Source organism: Lagopus muta, chromosome 13 (genome assembly GCF_023343835.1).
Source record: "Lagopus muta isolate bLagMut1 chromosome 13, bLagMut1 primary, whole genome shotgun sequence".
In the NCBI taxonomy this organism is placed as follows: domain Eukaryota; kingdom Metazoa; phylum Chordata; class Aves; order Galliformes; family Phasianidae; genus Lagopus; species Lagopus muta.
The window spans coordinates 2,914,401-2,939,868 of record NC_064445.1 but is presented as its reverse complement, the minus strand read 5'-3'; the positions used below and the strand labels follow the sequence as shown (position 1 = coordinate 2,939,868).

The following is a 25,468-nucleotide window of genomic DNA, read 5'->3' as shown; positions in this document are numbered from 1 at the left end:
CAAACACATCCGTATATAACCCCTTATCGAAACTTAGCTTGCTGCTGTCTCTCCCATCTTTAACAGCAGAATGAGCAGTTGAAATAAAATAAAAGCTGCATTGTTTGACTTTATCAGGGAATGATCACACTCTGGATACGCCCTGCAGTTGTTGTTGGTGTGGATTTTCACTTAAAGAACAATTTCCTTTCCAGTCCCTATGCTTTTCATCTTTGCAAGTCTATAAGAGAGATCTCTGTTTTGCCATCACTTTCTTCCTTCTTCCCTTCTCCTCTCAACTTGAACCAATAAAAGAAAATAAAAAAAAATAAAAAAAAAGCAGACACCTGACCTTGGTACAGCCTGAGAAGGGAAAAGCATAGCAAGATACAACAACACAGCATAGGAAAAGGTCAGCAGGCCAAGCAAGCTACAAGCAGACAGGCTGGGAGCTTCCAGCAGGATTAGCTGCTGGTGATGATGTTTGGGTCGATCCCCCATCCCTTCTTTCCCCCAGAGGAAGGGATTACACCTCCACTTGGCACACAGGGCTGGAGAGGCTGGAAAAGCTTTTCAGTTTTCTGCTTTGTTTCTTCTTCTTCTTCTTTTTTTTTAATAGCTAAGTCAAGGGCATTCAGAATTGTGTTTTTCATTCAGATGTATTTTTAAACAATCGGCTTTGTCTTCATGAACATAAACCCCCTTTGTAATGCAGCACTGGCCATCACACATCAGCTGTCTCAGACTCAGCACTGCAGTCCTCATGCCTCACCACGTCCCACTGACTCGTGCTGGGCAAAGCCTCAGACATGGCAGGGCATGCAACGCTGGCCAGAGACAAACTGTGGTTAAAAGTCCCATTGTAGAGGAAGGACCGAAAAAAAAGAGGAACGAATGAGGGAAACAAAAGATGACAGAAGGAAGTGATCCCACACCCATTTTGTACACTTGGTGTAAAAGTATAAATGGGAAGGCTCACTGGTTAATGTGCACCGAAACAGAGCGTTATAGAGATGCAATTCCTGCTCAACCCCACCCCAAGTCCTACCTCCATCCCTTGGACATGGAGCAAGAGTTTGTGGGGCTCCCTGCCACCACGGTGCAGCAGCAGCTCCCCACAGCACACAGCCACGCTGCACTTGCAAGACCTCACTTCGCTGCAGATGAGAGCTGCCGTAAGCACATCTCAGGTTTTCTAATATCAACTCCCTTCCCAGATAGGAGCTGCATCATATTTCTGTGTAAACAAGCTTTATAGCTTCTAAACGCACCACAACCACTGACTCAGGGCCCGTTTATTTGTGCTCCAAACAGAACTGCCATACTGGCAGGTCACATCCAGTCCCCCCATCCCCTGTGCTTCCCACAGCTGTGAGCCACCTGGAGACGAGCCGAAGCAGGGATGCTCCATCCCAGGGATGGGAGCCTCTGCTCACATTCTACACTTGCAGCACAGGTGCAAGCACCAGGAGCTAACTGGGGCCTCTGGGAGAACGGACTGCTCAGACAGCAGCTCCAGACACTGCCATCCACATAAAGGGTCTTCAGACACAGACCCAGGAGGGAAGCGCTGGGAGCTGCGTCCCACACAGAGGATTGGTGGGAAGGGAAATAAAACAGTTGCATATCTTCCTGAAAGATGAAGGATTCACTCAATTTTAAAAGGACGCGGCAACCATATATTTCCTGACAGCGAGTCACTCTTCCAACAGAAACAGAGCTGGAATTTGCTTCTGATCCAAATGGAAGAATTTGCTTTCTTAGCAGCTCTGCACTCGTTTGAAAACTGAGCTGCTCCGTCCCTCCCAGGCCCACCCCATTCTAATACCTCTACAACTGACTGATTAACAACACCAACTTATTTACTCAAACAGGCACACACAGAGACACATTAAAGTGTCAACAAAAATGTATTAAAAAAATCCCTTTTCCATTTGATTAAGACAGACAAAGAAAAGGAGATAGGACCCGTCTGGGAGCAGTGACTCACGCAGCATGCATTCCCCTTTTCAGAGGAACCTGTGGTTTTGCTGTCATTTCATGACAAAGGCTCCAGACACGAGAAGGCAAATCAGTCAGCATTAGTAAATTAAAAATACTTCAGAACTTGCATGTCTCTGACCACTAATCAGCAAGTGTCAGTTTTGCTTCAGGAACGAGATGCCGGACAGCCGGGCATACAGAACCCCTGCAGTCCTCTACAAGTGTGTTTCAGCCCATCCCACAGGGCCAGCAGCTGCATGCCCACCCAGCACAATGGTGCAAGCTTCTGATCTGCCAAGGGATGGACAGACAGACGGACACATGCACACCAACCCCCACTCAGCAGCGGCACACCCAGCAGCTCTGCTGGCTCCTTTTTCTGGTCCAGCCCAGGCAAAGCCTTTGGGGTTTTGCAGACAGCAGCTTCAAACTTGACAGCTGAAGGAAGAAGTGAGAGCTCGTGGCATGCAGAGTTTGTCTGGGGAGCCCTCCAAGATAAACACTCACTGCTGCTTTTTGGGGAGACAGGGAAGCAGAGGGACTGATGGCCTTTGAGCAAAAACCAATTCAAGCAATCCATCCTCTCCTGTTCCTTCCCAGTGTGCATTTGAAACTGTTTTGTTCATCAGCTTCCTCCCCAGGACCGTGCTCACTCATTACGTGTGGTTTTTGGCAAGTAATCAGGAAGCATAGAGACTCGAATTTGGCAACTGCCTTCCAGACAGCCACCGGTCAGAGGCTGAAACCACACCTTGCCAGGCCTTCATCTTGCACCAACCGCACCCAACGCCTTGCTAGCGGTGAGACCCTCTTGCAACAACCGTCCCCCAGAAGTGAGTTTGCTGCTTGTTGCTCTTTGCACGAGCACAGCACTCCTGCATGCAAAGCAGCCCAGTTCCTTGGTGAGCTGCCTCCTTACCTTGGGAGGGGGGGGTGCATGCAGGCTTCAAGCAAGCATTGCTTTGCAGTGCTGGACTTGAGCTGCATTCTACAACTGTGGCTCTCTCATCCCAACCAATTTCTACAGCTCCACACGCCCCAGGCTGAAACTTCAGCTCTGCTCCCTAAGCCTGTGTTATTTAATGACTGAACAGCACCAGGCTCTCATGCCTGCAGAGCAAATACCCGCACTCAGCTTTATTTCAATGGGACAGCAGCTCTCCCCATTCAAGCATAGCACCACACAAGCCGAGGTCCACCTTCAAGCAGACTTGATTTTAATACAGACTTTATCTAAGCACGTCCTGTTCCCTGAAATAGCTGCCCTTCAACTTCTCCATCCCAGGTCTGTGCCTCACCAGCAGCTCACTGCATGGCAGGGAAGGACCAAGGTCCCCTCCTTCCCACCCTGACACAATGTTACTTCCTGCTGCTGTTTTTGAAGCAGCTCTGCTTTTCCAGATCCCTCTCTGCTATGCTTATTTTCATCCAGGAGCAGATGATGAGACTTCCCTCCCGTTGTTACACAACTCCTCACCACTATGAGGAAAATCTGTCAAAGCCATCAGCAGTAGAGGAGCACTTTGGAGCCCATCCCTGCAATCGGATCACCAGCAGCTCTCTGGATCCAGAAGTGCCCTGGGGGCACCCACCTCTGGCTACACACTTTCCTCCAGCAGGTCCAGGTGAAAAGCCTAATTTTCCCCAGCTAGATCTGGCTAGAAGAACGCCAGGATTTTTCTGTGCAGATGCACAGCAGGAACCAGTGCTGCACAGAGGCAGGGACAACTCCAGCTGTATGGAAACTGCAGCAAACTAATTTTCCTAAACCTGGACAGACCAATCCTTCGCTTTTTGCAAACTGTTTTCTCTCTCTGCAGGATAGAACCAGATTCACTAGCTTTGATCCTATTAAATCTTTATTAAAAACAACTGCTGAAGCCACCAGCCAATTCACATGCCTCAGAGTCTCCAGCTCAGCCGAGGTATCTTTCTGGGATGCAGCCAAACAGAAAATTTTTTCTGTCTTGTAGATACAGAAGCAGAAAAACAGCAAGAATCTGAGGATGCTCAGCCACACAGTACCCAACTGCCCGAAGGCTGGAAGGGGATGGGAAAAGTAGTCAAACTAACACAAACACCCCGCTCCATCTGCACAAGGGAGGAAAAGTCTTTCTCAGGTCTGGATGCCACCTCCACACCACACTGCAGGCTCCCAAGTACAACACCCCATCTGCCTCACTGCTCCAAGCCCACCAGGGTCATTTGCAAAGCACTTGAGATCAGCAGGAGGTGGATGAAAAATATTGCCCATTAATTCCTTATTAGAGAGTGAACCAGGTCAATCTTTCAAGACCTCTCAGGAAAGGAAGAGCTGAAGACTCATCCTGTCTGGAACTCGCAAAAGCAAAACCAATCCATCAGAGAGAATTCAAACCTAAATGCAAGAAGGGGAATGACAGGGGTCACATGTCAGCTAATGGACTGAGCCCCAGAAGGCTCGATTTTAATTCCTGGCTCCTGAACAGAAAAGTCATGCTAACCTCTCAGGAAATTCTTATGCTCGTAGTAATCCTCATTCTTATGCAGCCCCCCCCCCCCCCCCCCCCCCCAGAAAAGAAGAACATTAAACGTTTCCTTCTGCCTTTTCTGTTTCTTAACCACAAATGACAAAGAGGTAGGTCCTCTCTTCGCACCTATGCACAAAACCCTACAAGGCAGCCTTCATCCTACAGCAGGAGCCCCAGAGCACTAGTGGGAAAGCAGCAGATGCCCCGCCTGCATGAGCAAGAAGGTATGAGGATCACAAGGGTGAATCAGAACAAATTTCCTTCCCCAGGAGCGACTGGGGCCTGCTTGCTGAAACCTGCATGTTACCCCCCAACATTCTTCAGGCATGCATACTTCCGTTTCCCAATATTCAGCCTGAAATCAGCCCAGTTCCTTACAAGGACAAACTTGGGCCTCAGGCTGTACTCTGGTTCGCAACAGCTGGCTAAAGCCCTTCACAGATACAAGGCAGTTGTGGCCACACAGCCCAGACCCATCCCAACCCACCACCCTGCATCACGCAGGATGCTGCTCCTTGGTCCAAAGACTTTCCCTTCCTTGAGAAATCACAACAGATGCTTGAGCCGTTGCACGATTTCCACAACAGCTCGCTGCTTTTGCCAGGGGCCTTTACAGCATCAGTGAGCCCCAGGCTGGGCTCCTTGGCTCTAAAAGCTCCACGCTCTGAGAGTTTCTCCCACGTGTTTGCTACAGAACAGCCATTCCCAGGCAGCACCTCTGCTTGGCAGGTGGAGCTACTGATAATGAATATTTCGTTATTAAGAACAGTGTTACTCAGTCTGCCAGTTACAATTCCTGCCTCTCCAGGAAGAGAAATCAACCCAATCCCTAAATTAAATCACAGCACAGTCACTGCTTGTTCCATGCCAGCAAACAAGCTCCCGCAAGCCAAACACCCAGCGTGACGTTGCTGGTCCCTGGTGAGCTGGATGATAGGGTGCTTCAGCAATTAGCTGTGGGAGGGTGAGGTTTGTGCCGTCCTTCAAAAGGCACAGCCACAGCCAAACCATTTGTTGCAGACTGTTCTATCAGCTCGGAAGTGAACAGAGCTGTCCTGAGGCTGCACAGCCAGGACTGAAATCCCAACAACCATGCAGCAGACAATGAACGTTGGGAGAGAAGTGTGTCAATGAATACTGCAACAAAACATCAGAAACTACAAACCAAACCTTGAATGTCTCATTATGTTTCACACTGCATTATGTTTCAGAAGCATCTGAAGAACACAAATTCCACCCTAGCTGATCTCTTACTGGACAGAGCTACTGATAAAAGGAGAAAAATCTTTTTCTACTATTCCTCTGCTACTTGCAATCTTGTTTGGAAAGTACTTGGGAAAAGGGGAAAGAAGTCAAAGCAATTCAATTCATAGCAAGAAACAATGCCAGATTGCAATAAATCAGCACTGCTGCACGACTGTCCCAGTGGCTTTAGGAAGCAGAAAAAAAACGTTCAACACTCATTTTCTCCAGAGAAGATGCTAGAGATCCTATCTACCCTTAACAAAGGCAGAAACATTAATCTCAAAGATTAATGTGAAAAGCTGGAATAACAGAAGGGAGCTGCTCTCTGCCTCCCAGGAGGTTGTTGTGAGAGTGACATTAGGTTTACACTGACAGCAGGGTGTTCCCCACACTTCTCCATAATATAAATTGAAACAGCAAGGAGGGAGCAAAGGTACCAAACTCACAGCCGCACGCACGTACTTGGAGCACTCATCTCTGCTGAACACACCTTGATGAGCACAGTTCACAGCTGGGTCTCTTGGGACCCCACACTGCTTTGTTCCCAGGGGGCAGACGTGTAGGGAAGGAACCCATCTCGAGCACTCAGCCCATCCCAGCTCTGGGAGGGCAGGAGAGCTCCAGCTGCAGAATCCTTCCTCCCAGTCAGATGTTTCATAGAACCATTGCAGGGTAAGAGTGAAACATCGCTAAGTGACACCTGAGAGCGAAAGGTTGAGCATAAACAAAACCAGGCTATGAAAAAGCAGGGCTGCATGATTTTCCAACACCTTAAGTCCACGTTTTTCCAGCATTTCACTATTTTGTATTCAGTATTTGGTGTACAGAAGTGCTACATTCAGCACTTGGGGAGGTCCATCCCAGCTCCCAGCACCACAGACTTTGGTGCTTCTGCCAGAAAACATTGCAACCGAGATGAACTCGTCAGCTCGGAAACAAACTGCCGCTGCAGTGCCACGTGCACTTCCCAATGCACAGCAGAGCAGCAGCTGGAGCCCGACCCCCGCAGCAACACAGCCTGAAAGCCAAGTGGCCACCAAAGCCAGCAGCCGTTTCCCCACAGCTCCCCACTCTTTCTGCAAGGCATAAGTTTAAAATATTCCAGCCCGGCTGCAAGTTGAAGCAGTTTAAAAGAGGGGAAGACGTGCCCCATACGGGTTTCTGGGAAGGCACACCCTCAGCGCTCACTGATGATCAGAATGCTCCGGCAATGCAAAGTCGGTCCCAGCACCCGCCGTGCTCTGTTTACACTCCCAGCTCAATCAGGTGCACAGATAAGCAACAATTCTCCACTAGATTAAAGACTCACTATCTGCCTTTTTACCCCGCTTCTGCCACTACCACACCAGCAATCGCTATACATTTTGCAGAGGGAAGAATAAGGAAAGCAACAAGAAGCAACGCCGGCAGCCGCGGGGCAGTGAGCAGCACACAGCCCTTACCTCGCCTCGCTCCCGCTGCGCCGACTCAATGCCGTGCACAGCTGCTGCGTCTCCCACACCCACAGCACAGGGAGAGCCCACAGCTCTGCCACCCAATGGGGAGAGCGGGCAGCGGGGCGGCACTGAGCATCCAACAGACTGGGAGCCCCAGCCCAGGACCCGTGCCAGCATTGCTCAGCAGCACGAGGCACTGAGAGAGAAAGTTAGGCAAGCAAACTCGTTTCTTGGTTATCTTCACTGTTACAGATTAAATACTCCCAGCACGTGCAGCCAAGAGCCTGTGCTCCCTATGACAGCCTATCATTCTATGATATTGGTGCTCTTGTTTGGTGGATGCCTTCAGCCCATCGGATGCGATGAGGAGCCAGACCTCTAGGCGCAGCCAAGCGCCCACTGCTTCACACCACTGCTCCTCCAAACAAAAAACAATGCAGCCAAAAGACCCCATCCAGCAACAAAACCAAAACAAGCAAGCAACACAAACATGGTTGTAAGTTCCAAGCTCAGAGCTGGCACGGCACTATATTGCATTACCTCAACAATTAAGCCCCGTCTGCTCCACAGGAAACAGAACCATCTGCTCCCAACCAAAAAGACACAACCAACCAAAACATCATGCTATCATGCACTACTTTTTTTTAATATATATATTTTTTTAATTGATCCATTATCAAAAAGGTCAAAAGGATTTCCAAAGAATAATCACATACGTTAGAAGTCTCCTGTTAGGTCCACAATATCTGAGCCCTCAGAGAGCAAAAAGGAGAGAATGTCACTTACCAAGAAGCAGAACACTTGTATTAGTGAAGAATTTGAAGAACCTGTGACCATTATAAAAAATACTTGACCAATAGGCTTCTCATTGTTTTCCTTTCTTTTCTCCCCCTCCTTTTTTTATTTTTAATTACATCAGACAGGAAAGTGAGTCATTGCCTGGCCCCAATTCTTGGGCATTACCTGAAAATTTAGCTTCCAGCTGCGAGGTTTCAAAAAGAGGCTTTTAAAAAAGCACATGCACGCACACAAAACAAAACCCCAGCTCCAAACCCACAACCTGCCAGCTTCCTCGGGATGGTAAATATAATGAAAACCAAAATAGACATTTTTATGCCCAAAATTGCAAATGCAAAAGACAAAAGTTGGAGTGCAAAAGTGCTTTTCAGGCCAACAGGACCAGGTTGTCTGCATGTCAGGTGGGGGTCGGGGAGAGCAGCCTCAGCACTGCTCCAATTTGCTGCAGCAGCAGCTGGGTTCAGCATCATGGCAGAGCTGAATCCAAGGAGCTCACCCACAGCAGGGATGGAGCTCGGTACAAACACACATCAGAGTCAGAGAACTTTATTCCAGGAAGTTTAATCCCTCTCTGTTTCTGCTTTACGTGCAGGTACAGCACACAGTAAAAACTCATGCTGTGTTAGGATGCACTGAGGCTTTGAGGCTACACAGGTCTTGGAGAGATCATACAAAAGCTTGGCCCCCACATTAGATGACAATTTCATCTATCAAGCCCTGTTGCAGGGAGGGCAGAGCTGTTACAGGAATAGGGAAGGGCAAAGGAAAGCCTCCCTTTGCTTCTAGCATATCAGTGGTGCTGGGACAGAAAAGCAGCACCTGCAGGTTTGTAGGTGGCAGCCCCATGCTGCAGGGGCAGCTTCTCACTTATTTCATTTTCTCATTCAGGTGGCAGTCATGCTCCCTAGGTGACAAATAGCTACCAGCATTCCCTTTACTGGGGAGGGAAAAGGCATCATGCCCCACAGCCAGCTCAGATGCTCAGCAGCTCCGGGGTGAGGAGAAGCTGAAGTTACGCACACAGGGTGTGCATGAAACTATATTTGCAGAGGACCAGTGGCAGCCAGAATTAAAAGCACTCAGCTCTCTAAATAACTCCAAACCCAGCCCTATTGGTGCAACCTGCAATTACACCCGAGCCCAAAATAGTGCTCAGGCAGTGCCAGCGCCTCTCTCCCTGCGGCACACCCCGGGTGGGTGACGGCATTGGGGACACGCTGCTCCCAGCCCGCTTCCTGCAGCACAGCCAGAACACAGCTCCTGCCCTCTTCCAAAATAGGACTTCTATGGTCAGTTCAGTACACCAGCGTATCTTCCTCTTCCTCTCTCTCTCTAAGAAAGCCTTTTAGGGAAGCACAGGATGCCCAAGGAGCTCAGAAGTCACTCTGGTTGGGTGACAAAGCACCTCTTGCACAAAGCAGAAGCCACCCCTTCCCCAGTAAGGGACATATCCAGAGCAAGGAGCCCTTCCCTCATCGTTGCCAGCCACCTGAGAGCACGCAACACACAACACATTCAAGATTTACCATTCTCCCAGTAAAAGATCAGGATCTCCTGCATGAAACCCAGTTGCACAGCTGTAGCAAGAGGATACAACGTTAAAGTGAAGACTTCCCCTCCCTGTCAGCTTGCCAACACCACTTGTGTGCAGGAGGGACGTGAAGAGACCACGTCATGATCACAAGATTCACACGGGGGGGAGGACAGCGGTGCTATCAGGGTCAGCAAAACACCCTTCAAGCACAGGGAGGTGCTGATGCTGACGCACAGGTACAGGATCCCTCCAGCGCATCATTGCGCAAGGTAAGGGCACGTCTCCTCCCCAGCTCCAGCTGCCAAGTTTCACTGGGAGGCCACTAAGCATGTTTGCCCTCCAGAGGTTACTGAGCAGGAGCTGCCAGCCAGGTGAGGCAGCACAGAGGTCAACTCGTCCCCCACCTCACACCATCCTGGAAAACCTCCACCTGCTCCCAGACCCTTTGCTTTCCTGTCTCTCCAGAAGACTTTTTCTACCCCTCGTTAGCAACGCCAAGAGATGCTGTGTTAATTATGGAAACTGTACAAGATAATCAATGAAACCCAAGGTGAAGCACAAGTTCCCAGAAAACACATTGTAGCAGCCCTAGGGTGCAATATGGGAAGGGTTCTGCCTGCAGGCATCTCCAGCTCCTTGCTGCAGGGACCATGCCTGTCCCATGCCTGCTCTGGTGCTGCAGGTCAGCTCTGTGAGATGGAAAGCAGGAGGGCAAGTCACAAGCAGCTTGAAAAGCCAAGGTTACTTAAACTTCTCAGCCTCCCCACAGCAATACAGGCACACATCCTGCATGCTTTGTCTTAGATCCTTGGCGTACCCAAGTGTTTTCCAGAGCATCCTCCTACTTCAAAAAGAGAGGATATAAGAAGAAGAAAAAAAAAAAAAAAAAAAAAAAAAAGGTAACCAGGTGGAAGAGAAACCAGGAAGCCTAAATAGTCATTTCTAGCAAAAACACCACACACTGCAAGCCAGGGATTTAGACAGCAAGGCTGATAACCAGCCAGCATCCCATTTTGTAGCTGGGATCAGCAACCATTCACCAAGCCACCACTCCCCCCTCCTCCATTCTGTGCACATTCTTTTTAAAGATAAGGGTTTTAATGAAGTTATATACAGATGGATAGAAGCACTCTCCCCTGTGCTTTTTAACATACCTCGAGGTTTTATGCATTTCTTGCCTTCACCTTCTGAGGCTGATCAACTGCAAAGTACATTTCATCAATGTAAACATCTATATAAGGCTTTGACAACAAAGGAACAAGCATTTGACCTCAGCTCCTCAATTTATCAGTCCGTTTAAAGAAGAAAAAAGAAATGTCTTTGCTAGATTTGCCCCTTAAAAGCTTTCTGAGCCACTCTTTCAACAAGCCTGTCATCAGGATGAAAGCAAGACATTAGTCAGGCTCATGCTTATTTAATAAAAAACTGCATATGTGGTAGAGTCTGAAAGTTTGTCTTCATTTTTAAAGTGCCCGTAAACCAGAATCTGAATTTCTAGTGTAAAACAGACTCCAGGACTTGCCCAATCCACCCTGCGCTCCAGCAAAGCTCAGCACAGCAATTAACCAAGTAGTTACTCCCAGCTTAGAACAGGCAGCCATGTAGTCACCATAGAAGTCAGAAAGTATGCCCAGAACACCGTGCAAAGGATCTCTCATGTCTTGCTATTTCATAAGGAAATCAGAGGCTCCACTGATGTCAGCTCCAGGAAATGAGACACAGGCAGATGATGCCGGAAGCAGGCTTTATATTTAGTCCTGAGTCACCCACTTTATTAAATTCTAAAGACAGAGGTGGGTGTGGAGAGGGGATACATGTAGTGGAGAAAAAAAAAATAACAATAAAGAACAAGCTATTCTCTCGAGATCACAGGCAAAGGAGAGTACAGGGCTTTGTTTTGTTTGTAAAACAAGAAACAACACATGGGCTGGGAACCCTTCCTGCACTGTCACTGCACAAAGACTGCTGCATTTCATGGGTAGAAGCAATCAGCATAGGGCTGAGCTGGGCACCTGCAGTATGGAGCACTTCCCATCCTTCCTGCAATACCTTCTTCCAGCCAAAGCAGAGGCAACAGAAATGAACCTGGAGCAGAGAATATTTTGAAGCCGGTTATGCACCTCCACCTAACCCAATGCAAAACGTATCTTACATTAAGCCTGTTCCAAGGAAAAGGTTTTCTCTGGGTGATTGCAGTGGCACATGGTGAAGGTTGATGAGGACTGAAGCAAGCAGAGAGCAGGGGATCTGACACAGAGTAGAACAACACCAGCAGGGGAAGAAAGCAAGAAGCAATGGGTTGTGTGTGTTGGCACAAACACACTTCTGCATCTCTCACTTGAAATGCCAGGACTGTCCACTAGCCTGTATGTGGCTCAGGCATTCTTCTGCTCACTTAAGTCTAGAATACTATTCATCATAAGTCGCTGTTCCAAGGATATAATGCTTTACACTGGAATCATGCCACCAAAGAACACAAGTGACTGCCCAAATAGATGATTTCTGAACAGAGAAGTTGTTCTGTTCCATTATCTGGCAGCACCCAATTGAGTCATATTTACAACTGAGAAACCTGGAAAGCCTACACGGACTGTAAGCTCATGGAATAAACTCAACTTAACTTGCAAAATGGTTATCAAAACCTAGCTCTTTGTATTGAACCACAATACAAAGTACAGTACAGATTTGTGTCTTCCTACCAGTCTGCCATAAGCCTTGTCACCTCGCACCATCGATGAGTGCTGTGCAGTCTGATTGGTGGCAACATCTCCACAAACATTCCAGCAACCTCAAGCTGGAGTTTTCCAAGTGGACCCACTTAGCAAATACTAAAACACTGGTACAAAAGCCACCAACTCTACCTCACTTTGATTTAAAGCCTACAGCAAACAAGAGCCATCTCCAGTGCCAAGTGCAACCAGTGACTTGCCTACAGAAGCAGCCTATTAGATTACTAAGCAGAAAGTAAATTGGTATAATATCCAAAACAAGATTATAACAGCAAAAAGGATGTGGCTCTCAAAATAAATATGTGGACTGTAGGAAGATGGCAATTATGCAGAACAAGAGGTCAAGAATCGCTTCATATCTGCCACCTATATGCAAGATGAGATTACTCCACTGCAGTCATCACAGCATTCTCAGACAAGTAAGTAGGCATTTGACCAGTTGCTGACCACTGTCCAGACCAGTTTCCTGCAGAATGATCCTGGTTAGTGGTGAGGCTGTGGGAGACAGCCATTGGATGGCTCTTCAGCCCCACACAACCCACCAGCAGGTGACCATCGCTGTCAGGAAGGTTTCACCACTGGCAAGTCAAAGCAAAGACCATGCAGTCAGAGCAGTCATGTGCCCGGCCCAGCCCTGCAGGACCTTTAAGGATTTAATGGTATCTCAGCCAGGCATCCTGCCACATGCTGGAGGTAGCCAAGAGCCATAAGACATGAAGGTTTTGGCACATGGCTCTTTCAGTTGTGCAAGTTGGCCTACAAACTGAGCTGCGTTGGACTAGTCCACAGTTTTACCTCAAGGGACTTTGAAGCTTTTCCTGGTATTTAGCTTTGGGCTTGGATTTGTTGGCTTCTCCCAGAACTGTTCCTTCCAAAGGCCCAACAGAAAATCTCCTGTAGGATGGATCTACTGGAGAGGCCAATTCCAGCAGCCCTACATCCACTGCAAAAAGATAAGAGCACCAGATTGGATTGCCACTGACTCACACATAAAGTGCAATTTGTCACCCATAGCCTTCAGGTCTCTAGACTGCCATCTTCACCATACAGCTCATTATGCTATTAATTAGTAAGCTTCCTCATATTTTCCAGACCATAAAGAAAGCTACTAGCAGTGGGCTGATCTCTGTGCTGTGAAGCCATTCTTTGCTTTGACTGCTGATTCCTTGCACTCTTAAGTCCATTGCTGCTACTGAGTATAATAATATACGAATTGCTGTGGGGGAAAAAAAAAAAAAAAAAACAACAAAAAAACACCCTCACGTTTCCAAATTTAATTAAAAAATAAATATATACATTTACAGATCCTACATGAAGCCAAGCCTAAGCAAGGCAGACTACTTCATAGAAGGCACAAAGCAACTGGAGGTCAGGCAGGAAGCTCTAGCAGCAAACAATAATATCAGGAGGTACAACACAGATTAGGCCAAAGAGATCCAAATGCTGACCCAGAGCATTATCTGGGAGCCTAACACATGAAACAGCAATGCACTAGAAGTGCACTGCTCTACTAGGTGTTCAATAGACAAGGTCTTAACAACTAAAGTGAATTATTGACTGGTGCCAGACTTAAAGACGCTTGTGTAAGAGAGGGTTTCAAGGCCATTAGCATAGGGCTGAATTGCTGAACCTCGCTGCATTTAATGGCTTTCCAAGATCATCCTATATAAACCTTCAGAAGTTGTTGAATAAAGAGCTCGACTAAAACAATCCCCTATAGCCCAACAAAAGGTCATACACCCTTTGGAGAAGGTAGAGGAAGGGAGGGAGGCATGCAAGGCCATGCCATCAGCGATGGCTATAAGCGGAGGCTGCCATAACCACCCGTCCAGGAGAGCAATGGTAGCTCCCAAGAGCTTCTTAGCCAAGCAGGAGCAATGTACATTTTTCAAGTTTTCAATAAGTAGTCTGGCTACAATGCCTTTGCTAAAGCATTTGGTTTGTATTAAACAGTGGCAAGAGCCCAGCTGGAAATCAGATCGACGAGAATATTACAAAGGGGGTGGGCAGCAGCAGGGCAGAGGCGAGATTGCTCCGGAATGTCCTATCTGTGTCCCCGGAGAGAGCTTAGGCCTAACTTTGGCCAAGCAGAGCAGAAAGGAACAGACGAAAGTTGAGGTCAGACATCCAGGACACTCACTCAAAACATTTTCAGTCGTCAGAAGGTAAAGTTTCCCCTCTCTCCTCTATGGAGAGGTAGATTTTACCTTAACAAAGACCAAATTTGCTCATAATTTCCAAGCGCACTAAGGAACTTAAAGGAGGTCAATGGAGAGCAAATGGAAATACAGTTAGACGTGCATTCAGAAGTGTTACAACCACAGAAAAAGCTCTTAAAAGCAAGACCAACCTTCTCCCTGCCTGTCTGCAACCCCAATCACAATGGGATGACTCCACATACGCCTTATGCATTTCCCAAAAATAAAGTCCTCACGGTCTATTTTTGGAGGCAAAATGTTTTGTGCAGAATTCAGGAACAAAAAGCTTAATTGTAATATTGCTTTTCAATTCACTTCCTTTGATCCTGTGACCAGCTGGAAAAAAGCACCTTGTTTTATGTTGGGTCAAGGAAATGTTTAACTACAAGATTTACAGGAGTATATATATACTACTATATATTACTATATTACTACTATATATTATATATATATATATATATATATATATATATATATATACACATATATACACACACTATATAATATATATATATAAAATGTGTGCACGTATATTCCACTGCAGCGGCCCACCAGAAGGCAAACACTCTTTTAACTCAAAGAAAACAGCAACAGACTATTACAAGACTCCAGCATCAGCCTGCTCATTAGGGTCCTGCCACAGAGGCTCCAAGGCAGGAGAGCATCCAAGCCAATCCCTGGGACAAGACTCAGCATCCTGGAATCTCAAAACCACAGCCCTGCTCCAAACCCAAACAATGCTCTGCAGACCCTTCCCAGCTGATTATCAGAAGGAACGCAAGATTGCAAAGGCAGTGTAAACAAGGACCTGGGATTTATGACCCTTCAGATGTTGTTTAGCCAGCGACCCAGTTGAAACTCTGCTTCATGAATTACAACTGCCAATCACAGGGATGGGTTGCTTGAGTTTAAGTTTCCACTCGGGCAGAGCTGCTCTGGAGACACTGAAAACTTCAGTGTTTACCCAGCAGCTTCACCTCCTCTAGCAAAAGGAGGGGAGCAACTGAGACTTGTCTGACCACTGCATCACCACGAACAGCATCACTCCCAGCCCCTTTTCCTGCCACTGACAAGCCAGTGTTACACGGGACTTGCAGCATGCACAAGCAGGATCACACCTCAGCTTGTCAGCTCCTGCATTGCCAAGCTACAAACACACGTTTAGGTAAAGGGCATATAGAAAAGTAGGATTTTAGCTGCAATTCCCTGGTTCCAATGGGACAAGCACAGAAGAACATACAGGTGGCAAACAGATGACAGCACAATTATTTCACAGGCACCCCACTGCACGTCACCTTCCATCTAACCCAGATAGGTGCGAGTTTGTTATCCATCATCTTCAACTTCCATTTTAAATATCTTTTGTGCACTCAGCTGTGGCAAACCCTAAATCAGTCACAAACATACTGGCAAAAAAAAAAAATAAAATAAAAAAAAAAAAATCAGTCCCACATGTAAAAATTTGAGTGCAGAATCACGTGCCTTCCTATTCCCCTTCTAGGAAGAAAATACTTTTCATATGTCGATCTTTAAAGAAGGCAGAACAAAGGGGATTTTCCTTAAGCTTTGCTTCCTGCCACCACAATGAGATGCTGCAAATCCAGTAGGGATTCAAAGGACATCCCCAGTGCCCTGCAAGTCGTTACGTTCTCCTAGCAGGACAGTCTCCCATCACCTGGAGTCAAGGCAAGAGAAGAAATTGTGCCCACCAAACCTGGCAGAAGCCACACAACTGGGCCCCAGAGCAAGGGGAGGATGACCTCCAGCACCCAGAGCCAAGCACACCATTGCTGCACTGCTTTCACCACATCTCCTGCAAAGCATAGCATCCCCCCGAACCACAGCCTCACCAGCACCTGGTGCTGGAAAAATAGGTACAGAACAGTCACACTGCCTGTCTGAGGCACCCCACATCATTAGATTTTCTTCCTTATGTTTTCTGCTTCCTTCTGCTTATTTTGCAATTGCTCCCACATTGGTGTTCTGCAGGCTTTCCTTCTCTTGACTTGCTTCTGCAACAGGCAACAAATCACATCCCCTCATAAAAGTTCCTGCATTTATATAATGTTTAAAAGCAGCCTTGCTAGCATTCTTTTCAAGTTAAAAAAAAAAAAAAAAAAAAAAAAAATCAGTCCCTTTAGCACAAAAATGTCTGTACTAAAGAAATAACTGCAGGAGTCAGTTTTTCCACTTTAAGAAATTGAGAGGTGAACTAATAGACTGTTGACTCTCAGCTTAAGTAAAAACACACAGCTGAATTAGGCAAAGGCTGAAGGCTCTGTCTCTAGGCTTCAGGAGGAAAAAAATCCTCCTGGTGCCCTTCCACAGTCAGCTTCTCAATTGTTTACAAAGGTTTTATAAACGAGACAATATTTCCTCATCTTGAAGTTTTTTTCTGCAGTCTAGCCTAGATTAGAAGAACCAGAAACAGAACAGGCCAAGGCGGAGTCCACAGAAATTGAAGAGAAAAAGGCACTTCAGAGAGACGTTTGATCATCAAGGTCATGTAAACCATTCCAGGCCTGTGAAGCATGCTAGTCAGAAATAGCTGTGAAACAGGCACCAGGCAGGGGCTCCCTGCTCTCCTCCTGTCTCTGTTCCTCCCTCATGCTCCCCTGTTCCTTTTGTTCACCCAGAACATCCATACAGGATGGAGTCCCACACCACGTGCCATCATCCCTGCAGAACAGGCAGGGGACAGCAACTGGCTGGCACTGCTGAAGCAACTCACTGCCTCATAGCATGGCCAAGGACAATGGAAAACAACATAAAACAAGGCAACGAGTCAACAGCTGAGCTTTAACTAGGCAGAGAACTGATGCCCAAAGCAAAGAAAGCAATCCTAGAGCCACCCACTCCAACTTGCCTCAGCAGTCTTAGCTTTAGAACTTGACTTTTCTAATAGGCATAGGGCAGAATGAGATCATCATCCCAGACACTGGTCAATCTCCTGCCCTTAATGTTTGATTTCTTTTCAGTTGTTTAATTTAATAAGACGATGGAAAATCATGCAGTTCAGGCCCAGACAGACAGGACTGTGTGGGAAACTGCAGGACAGGAGCAGCCTCCAAGCCTTACAGCTCTTCTGGGCTGAGACTTACCTCGGTTGGCAGCCCAGCGCCAAAAGCACCCCCTGAAACATCACTGTGGTTCTTGCTGGGCATCAAAATGCTGCTCACCAAGAATTCAGGATGATACAAGGTTCTGCTTTGGGGCTAGGGCTGCTAGCTCCAATGAATGCGCAGCACAGATACAATTTCTCACCAGACTCTGCCAAGTTCACAGATTTAGGTAGCACAGCACCTTCCCCTCTGTGAAAGCATCTCCCCAGCCAGGATCCCTTTCCAGCCTCAGACTCTCCTCTCAGAGAGCTGGGGTCCTCCCAAGGGTCATCCTATCCAACTAACCCTCTCCACTAATAAGGATGAACCAGGAGTTTCCTCCAGGCCACTGGACTGCAGAGCCCATGGTTGCCAGCCGACACTTTTCAACTCTCAGTTCCTGCCAAGAAGCACAGCTAAAAACTGTACTCCATCTCTGCAATAACTGCATGGGTAGGAAGTCACTCTTGACTGCGCACCTTGCTGACAGGGGTCACCCCTACACTTTCCAATGCATTAGCAGCAGATTTTCTAAGACATTTTGCAGCTGAAGAGCTTCCCATGGTTGCCAGCATCCCAGGAGCCAAGACATGAATGAGTTGTGCACAGCCTTTCTTTTCAGCAGAAAAGCTATTTTCAATCCAAGTCCATGTAGGGTGGAGCTCAGTGTCCAACCAGGCCAAAAAAACCACTACAATCCACAAGACCAATGCCTGGCAACCTTTGCTTGCAGACTGATGTCTGTTCTATTTTGGGGATAGAAGAAATTTAGAATAAAAAGATATATAAATTAAACAACAAAGGCGGCTATGAGAAGTGAATAGAGGGAAGGGCCAGATTTATCCTGTGTATTTTGGTCTAAAGAACAACGCTCTAAAGACCATGAATCAGAATCGCTTTCTTTTCTGTTTCCAAACACAGCTTACAAGGTATCGTTTATATCATGGGCTGAGAACAGAAGAGCACAGCCCCAAAATATTTTGTATTCAAACCATGGCTCCTTGCACAACAGTGGGGCCCTTGGGAGGATGAGGCAGGGAAGCAGCCACCAGCCATAGACATACAACCAGGATCCCAAGCAAAGAGCTTTCCTCTCTGACACCACTACAGTATCTGTTGGGACACCTTGCTCTCTTCTGATGCTGGGATTGCAAGAAAAGAACAAAGCAGAGTTGCCAAAGTGACCTGATGACTGGAAAATAAGGGAAGTTTAGCATATTTATGGTAATGGCAAAACAGGCAACCCACCATGGGCAGAAATGGTTCACATGCTCTCAGCACCTACAAGAGAATCAGATCACACAGACTTCCTACATAACTGGACCTCTAGGTTCTGCTTAATACAGGCAACACCCCAACAACTCCTTAAGACACAGGCATTCAACCCAACTTAACGCAGCCATTTCTTTCTACCATGTTACCTCCACCTTCCCTACAGCACAATTTGTCTAAAACAGGGTATGTACAGCTTCTCTTATGTCTTTCAGATGCTTCGTTAACATCCATTCACAAACTGCAAAACACTGACAAGAGTATCTCCAGAGTCCCTTCTCTGCCTGACCAGGGCTGGATTATTAACATCATTACAGAAGTCTGCAATTACTTCTCTTGGCAGAATGCAAAAAAGGGCAGAAGAGAAAAGAAAGTACACTGGGCTAAGAGCATTTCCATTATTTTCCCTGTTTAGCTATCCTCTTTAATTGCACTCATAATCCAGCTCCGCTAGAGAAGTGAATATTCACTGAAATAATGACCATCTGCGAGCTGTAGACTAATGAGAACCAGAACAAAGCTGAGGAGCAGCATTGACGTACCCCAAGCACTGCTGGCATCTCAGTCACTGGCCTCCAAGGACAAAGGTAAACAGCTACACAAAGCTGTGAAGTTCAACCTAAGATTTCATTAATGATGCAGTATGAGGGGACCCTAGATAACATCAGATGATATTCAGTATCACTATCCCTTCTTCCCATCTTGTTCCACCCACAAAGGACAGCACCTGCTACCTGCTCTCCCACCTCCCATCACAGCAAGCCACTTCCAGCTTTAAAAGAAACAAACAAATAAACCAGCTTACTCCAAAACATCGAAATTAGCCTTCCAGCAGAGACACTACACCTTATCTTCTGAAGATCACAGCAACAGTCTCTCTTCACAGCTATGCAGCAGGGACTCCCAGGAGCATCTGTGAGCTGTCAGTCTTTTGACAGGAACAAAAACCTACTGAAGAGGCAGGAAAAACAGCTGTAAGCATTTCAAAGGAGGAAATGAGACAAGGAGACTGCTTATAAGCATCTGGACCATATGGATTGACATGAGCAAGCAGCCGCAACCCTGACCAGAGCTTCCCATTTCAGACAGTTGTCCTGCTCCCCACATCCTCAGCTGCGTGTCGAACCAGCAATTATTTTATTTATGTCAGTAATGCTGAGGCCAACGTGCCTTGTGGGGATAGCTGTGGTGGTGCAAGAGTGTGTTGCATCCCACCTGGGCACAGCCCCAGCAACCAGCCTGCCTGGGACGCTGCATTTCCACAGGCAGCCGCCATCCTCGTGACTCCCAGCTGCTGAAAGGCAGAGATAAACTAACAGGGCTCAACCAGCAACACATGCAAAAAGAGAAAGAACAGCTCTTTGCTGATAGTAACCCCACTGAGGACACGTGGGCTGCCTCTTCATCCCCACGTCATTCGCAAACCCAGTGACAAAGAGAATGCTGAATTGGCCAGACCAACAAAACACAGATCTGTCCCACTGGTTGTTAGAGGAGCACACCTGAACTAATTCTTCCAAGCGGGCCAGACAGGACTTGCTTGTCATTCTTTGCATTTTTAATCTGTGGCCAAAAAAGCCAACAGCTGTCAGGCTGGTGGGATGCCCTAACACCCTGCCTGGCCTGGGCACACCGTGCTGGGAGCAGCCCCTGCCCATTGCACAAAGAGCTTTGACACCTCAGGACTGAGCATCCTGGTGTTGGCAGAGCACACACTGGCATGTCCTGCTCCCCCAGCCTTCGAAGCAGAGATTTCTGCCACTTTGCTCCATTGCTTCTCACTCAGAGAAGAGGGTTTGCCGTGTGTATGGCTGACAGATCACAGAGCTCACCAATCCTGTTACACCCAGAGCCAGAACGTATCTCAGACACAGCCAGTGGTACTGCTGCCCAGCACTAGATCCTGCAGCCATACACAGGCCCAAGTCCCACCCTGGGGCTGCTGTCAAAACCACTACTTGTCAGGAAGGGGGGCATCAGGCACACAGTGCTGCAAATGCCCATCCTGAGGCTTGTGATGGGGCTCAACCATCCCTGACAGACAGGATTTCCTGACCCCACGCTGGCAGTAGGCAATGCTACAAAGTCTTAGGCTGCTTGCTGCTAAAGCGCAGAAAAACTGATAGAAATGAGTTTTGTGAAGGAGCTGAGCAGCACAGCAAGATCCCTTGCACTGATGTAAAGGAGGGGGCATGGGGATTGATCCCCCCCAGGCACGGCATCAGCCTTGCTGTACCATCTGACTACGCCAGGACAGGGCTGGGTATCTGCAAGGCTGCATAAGCCAGCACTGCAGGCTAAGACTAAAGCTATGCTAAATGCTGGCATGCATAATCACAACCCATGCCTCACCTATCGCAAAGCATCCCAGCACTCCCCCAGAGAAGCCAACAGCAGGGGCACCTTCATTGAGACCCTTGCCATCCAATAAGCTTGAGAGAAACAACACATCCAGCTGAACAAAACCTAAACGTGTGCAGCAGAGGACACAACAGTGCCACACTGATGGCAGCAGTCACAAGGCTGGCAGTGATTATAGCCACTCACTGTCAACTGAGCTGCTCAGAACCATCAGCATCTCTCAACCACACCACCCAGAGCCCTGGTGCCAGATCATTGCTCAGCTGCCTTCAGTCCTGAGATCACACCTCTCACCTTCCCACCTGCTCCCAAAACAGTTGTGAGAACAGCAGGTGCCTCTGGGCTGGAAAAGGCCTTAAGGATGTAGGCAAGGTAATGCTGGCAGTGTGTTACAGCCTGAGCAAATCTCAGGATGTTGGAGGGGACAGCAGTCCTCATGCACACCCAGCCACCAGCACTGCATGCTGAGCTCAGCCACAGCTGCTTGTGCAATGCTCCAACTCCCCAAGGGTCAATAGAAACGTATGTGCAAAGATGTCAACAACAGATGCCTATCTAAGGGTTGGGAGAGGAGCACAGCAAGGTGATATTGTGTCATTCATTACAGTAACCCAATTAAAAAAAAAAAAGCATTACTTAATACACCCTTGCATCACCCTCATCACAAAACTAAGACCAACTCTTTTTAATCTGCTTGGATTGAACGTTTTGTTCTGTAAGTATGAAGTAAGGTTGTTTAATGAACTTCTTCCAAAATTAGCACCCAGCTTTATCTTTGACATGAATCCAGGAACTTCTATCACTACATTTACGTTCGGCTTTTTGATGTGATTAGTAGCTTTTTGGACATTGAGCTCACAGAGCAGCTGAACACATACAGCACATTTCAGAAGCAATAGTACCCAGCACATAAAGATTAGCAATCAGCTCCTAAATACTTATGCCTCATATGGCTGCTGCTCCCAGGGTGGCAAGGAACTTCTGCCTTGTAATAAGTTACAAATTAATATTTGTAATTGCACCATGGGGTTGATAGCCTGTCAGTCACATGCTCTGACAGCGGGCATTGATTACAAGGAGGAACATCAGCCTTCCCAGGAAAGAAATTGCAATGACCCCAATCTGCAAACTGCAAGGAAACAACGTAGTATCGAAAGTCAAACACACTCCCAAGGAAAAGCCAAGCCAACAGGTCCATGTCTACAGGGGGACGGATCTCCCTGCAGGACTCTGGTCTCCAGCATTCAGCATTTTAAGGAGAGGGATACAAAGTGTTGTAACTTAGTAAAAAGAAAAAAAAAAAAAAAAAAAAAAAAAAAAAAAAGAAAAATCTGAAAAATGTGCTGTGAAACGCAGAAGTATGCAGAGCGGGTGTGTGGTTTTGCTGAGCACACGGCCTCCTTGTGTCACCCCACCTATCACTCCACGCTGTGGAAAACAGGTTACCAAGGACACAGGTAGGGGCAGCTTCACCAGGTTAGCTTCTACCATCTGACACAGAACCACCAAAACAACCTCAGGGCCAAATGGGGCCGTGTTAAGTGATAAACGGTGCTCGCTACTGATTGCTACCACCAACTTTAATATAGAAGTGGATTAAAATATCCATGCAGGTATAGAAACATCACAGGCACACCTTCCCTTCCTCAGCCCACTGCCAACCATGTACAAAACAAAAAGCATTTCTCTTCCCTCAATGCATAAAGCCAACCACGTTAGCAAAAAAATGCAACGGATGCACTGATGCTTCAAGAAGTAGAGCATTTGCAGTTTTACTATGTAAGTTTTACCATAAAAGCATAAGTGTATCACTGTGCACTTAGATCACTGGCAGCTGAGTAAAATTACTGTCCCTAACATTCTTTTTGAACAGTCATTAAAAGCAGAATTCTCCTTTGCGTCTCATTTCTGTACAGCAAGTTAAGCTGCTGCACGAGGGCCAAGAAAACACAGGAAAAAGTTTGGAGAAGGTCCTGCTGGAGTGGATGTGGCAGCAAATCCACTGAACCAGGCTGCAGTTCCTTCACTTACTGTCTTAATCTCTCAACAATTGAAACCCAGAGCACAGGAGGCAGTAAGGCAGCCCCAGGGGATGGGGGTCCTCTGCCTTTATCCCAAACCTGAGCATCCATCAGACAAATATCTAATGAAGTCTTCAGTCCCCACAGCTCTCCCCACTGCGAAGCTAATCCAGACAAAACCAGCAAATAGGTTTCTGGAGATTTGGGCATTCTATAATCTGAGTGGATATTTGCCTACTTCATAGGAGGGGTGACTTGGTCTGATTAGCTTTGATAAGAGAACAAAGACCCCAGCTTAGCACGGCTCTTTCTATCTAGTACTGAATAACCGAATTTTATAATCATGTTATGATCTCTTCACCAGACAAAGAATGAGTAATTCGTCTTTCACAAGCAGAGAATTCTTCCGAAGGAGCTCAGTTACAACCCGGGCAACATCCTCAAATTGTTCAACTCCTGGCCAAGATTAACGAGCTGCGATAAGAGCAGCGCCGAAAAAAAAAATTTCCCTTCACAAATTATCCTAAATACATCTTTTTAAAAGCATTCCAACACAAACCAGCAGTCTTAAGTCCTCTACTTGCACCCCACAGTGCCCCTGGGGCTGAAATGTGCAGCATATTGCACCCAGGGGATGGGCCTTGTGTCAGCTAATCCCTTGCATGGCTGCTGCCCCACCGCCAGACTACCGGCAGCTCCTCTTTGAACAAGATGCCTTTTCAAAACAGATTGAATTTCTATACATCATTATGCACAGCACTAACATATGTTGATCTCGGCAACTATTCCTTCTTTATATCCAGGTTCCAGCTGTTGCCTTTAAAGTGACTCTGTAAGTCTCCCAAGCACGAAGGAGGTTTTCTTCTCAAGTTACCCAGCTCACTTGAGGAGTCACAAGTGTTAGCCGCTGAACAACGGCTCCAAATTCTCGTGCTAAAGCTATTTATCTGAGATATCTATTATCTTTTATAGTCTCTTCCACAGACTGACCAAAAAACAGGAAGCCCAGCTCCAGTTTGCACACACATTCCTCTGGGATTGTGTAACAGCAATAACAACCCCGAGGCTGATTCAATGGCATTTGCTCAGAGCTATGCAACAGCTCTCCTGAAAAGAGCAAAACGAGCCCAAGTGATGCTCTGCTCCAAGGTGCGGATGCTCCTGCAGAGCAGATGCGTGCAGCCTCTCCCAGGGAAGCACTACCACGGAATCTAGATTCCCCTCCGTGTGTCTCCACTATTTTCACTCAGATTAAAACTTAAAAGTCACTCTGTTGCTCTGAGAGGACACGTTAGCTCTGTGAGCATCAGGATTTGATGCTACCTCCTACCGGGGCTCTCCAGCCTCCCCCCGTGCCAAAGAAAGCCCAAAGCCTCACCCTCTCTGAAAGCCCCCACCGCTCCCCTTCCCTTCGCAGCCTCCCAACAAGAAGCCATTGTTCGGGGCAGCGCGGGGACGTTTCCTCTCCCTGCCCCAATTAAAAACGTACAAAAATAAACCCCCACACGCTCGACCCACGACTTCGCTTTATCCCACCCACTCCACCAGCTCCGCTTTCCTCGCTCTTTCTGCCGTCGGCCACGTTCCTCTGCACAAAAGACCAAAGTGAAGCGCAGTCCCCGTTTCAGTGCCGCCCTGCGGGATCCCACAGCTCCTCGCAGCCGGTCGCTGCTTTCCCAGCTCTCACAAACCCGAAGTTTAGCACAAGTCGGGCTCTGGTTGTTCACCGACCCGGGCTTAGAAGGGGGATGGAAGGGAGGGGGAGGGGGCATTTTCTACGGGGTTCAATCACCCAAAGTCCCTTTCACGACCGCAAAGGACCCGGAGCGCCCCGTCGTCACCAGGAACGCACCGGGGCCATTCACCAGACGCAGGGGGGGGAAGACAAGCGGGGGGTGGGACAAGCAGGGCCGGGTGGAACCCCGCGGAACCTCCGCGGCCGCTGGAAGGATGCTCGGCCCGAAACGAGTGCACAGCAACTTTTTTTCCCCAAGTTAGAGCCGTGCTGGGGAAAACTCCCAGCAACACTCACCGCCCGTATGCCGAGCCGAGCCGTCCTGCCCCGTGCCGTGCCGTGCCGTGCCGTGCCTCAGCCCCGCTGCCCGCGCTCGTTGTGCCCCAGCCCCATCGCCCCTCCGGATTGGACCCCGGAGGCCGCACATCACGGCGGCCCAGCACGGCGATTAGGCGGCGGCGGAGTCACTCAGGGTGGGGAGGAGCCGGCCGGCCCGGAGCACCGCCTGCCTTTGCCTTACTCTGCTCCGCGTGGCCCTGCTACCCCGCGAACATCCCCGCTCCGTG

The 25,468-nt window shown here is 47.8% G+C and overlaps 1 protein-coding gene across 5 annotated transcripts in view; it reads right to left on the bottom strand.

Annotated features, from left to right (window-relative positions):
* PLS3 (plastin 3) overlaps positions 1-25,257 on the bottom strand; it is a 44,680-nt gene extending 19,423 nt beyond the window's left edge. The window contains exons 1-2 of one of the 5 annotated variants that reach the window (XM_048959880.1): positions 25,200-25,257; positions 19,591-19,736 (exon numbers count right to left, since the gene is read on the bottom strand). The gene's annotated coding sequence lies outside the window, so the exon portion shown is untranslated. Of the gene's footprint in view, positions 1-7,159; positions 7,181-19,590; positions 19,737-25,199 lie in introns of those variants that run through there. The other 4 variants (XM_048959882.1, XM_048959883.1, XM_048959881.1 and 1 more) reach the window with 4 other exon arrangements.
* Positions 25,258-25,468: the final 211 nt, after the last annotated feature.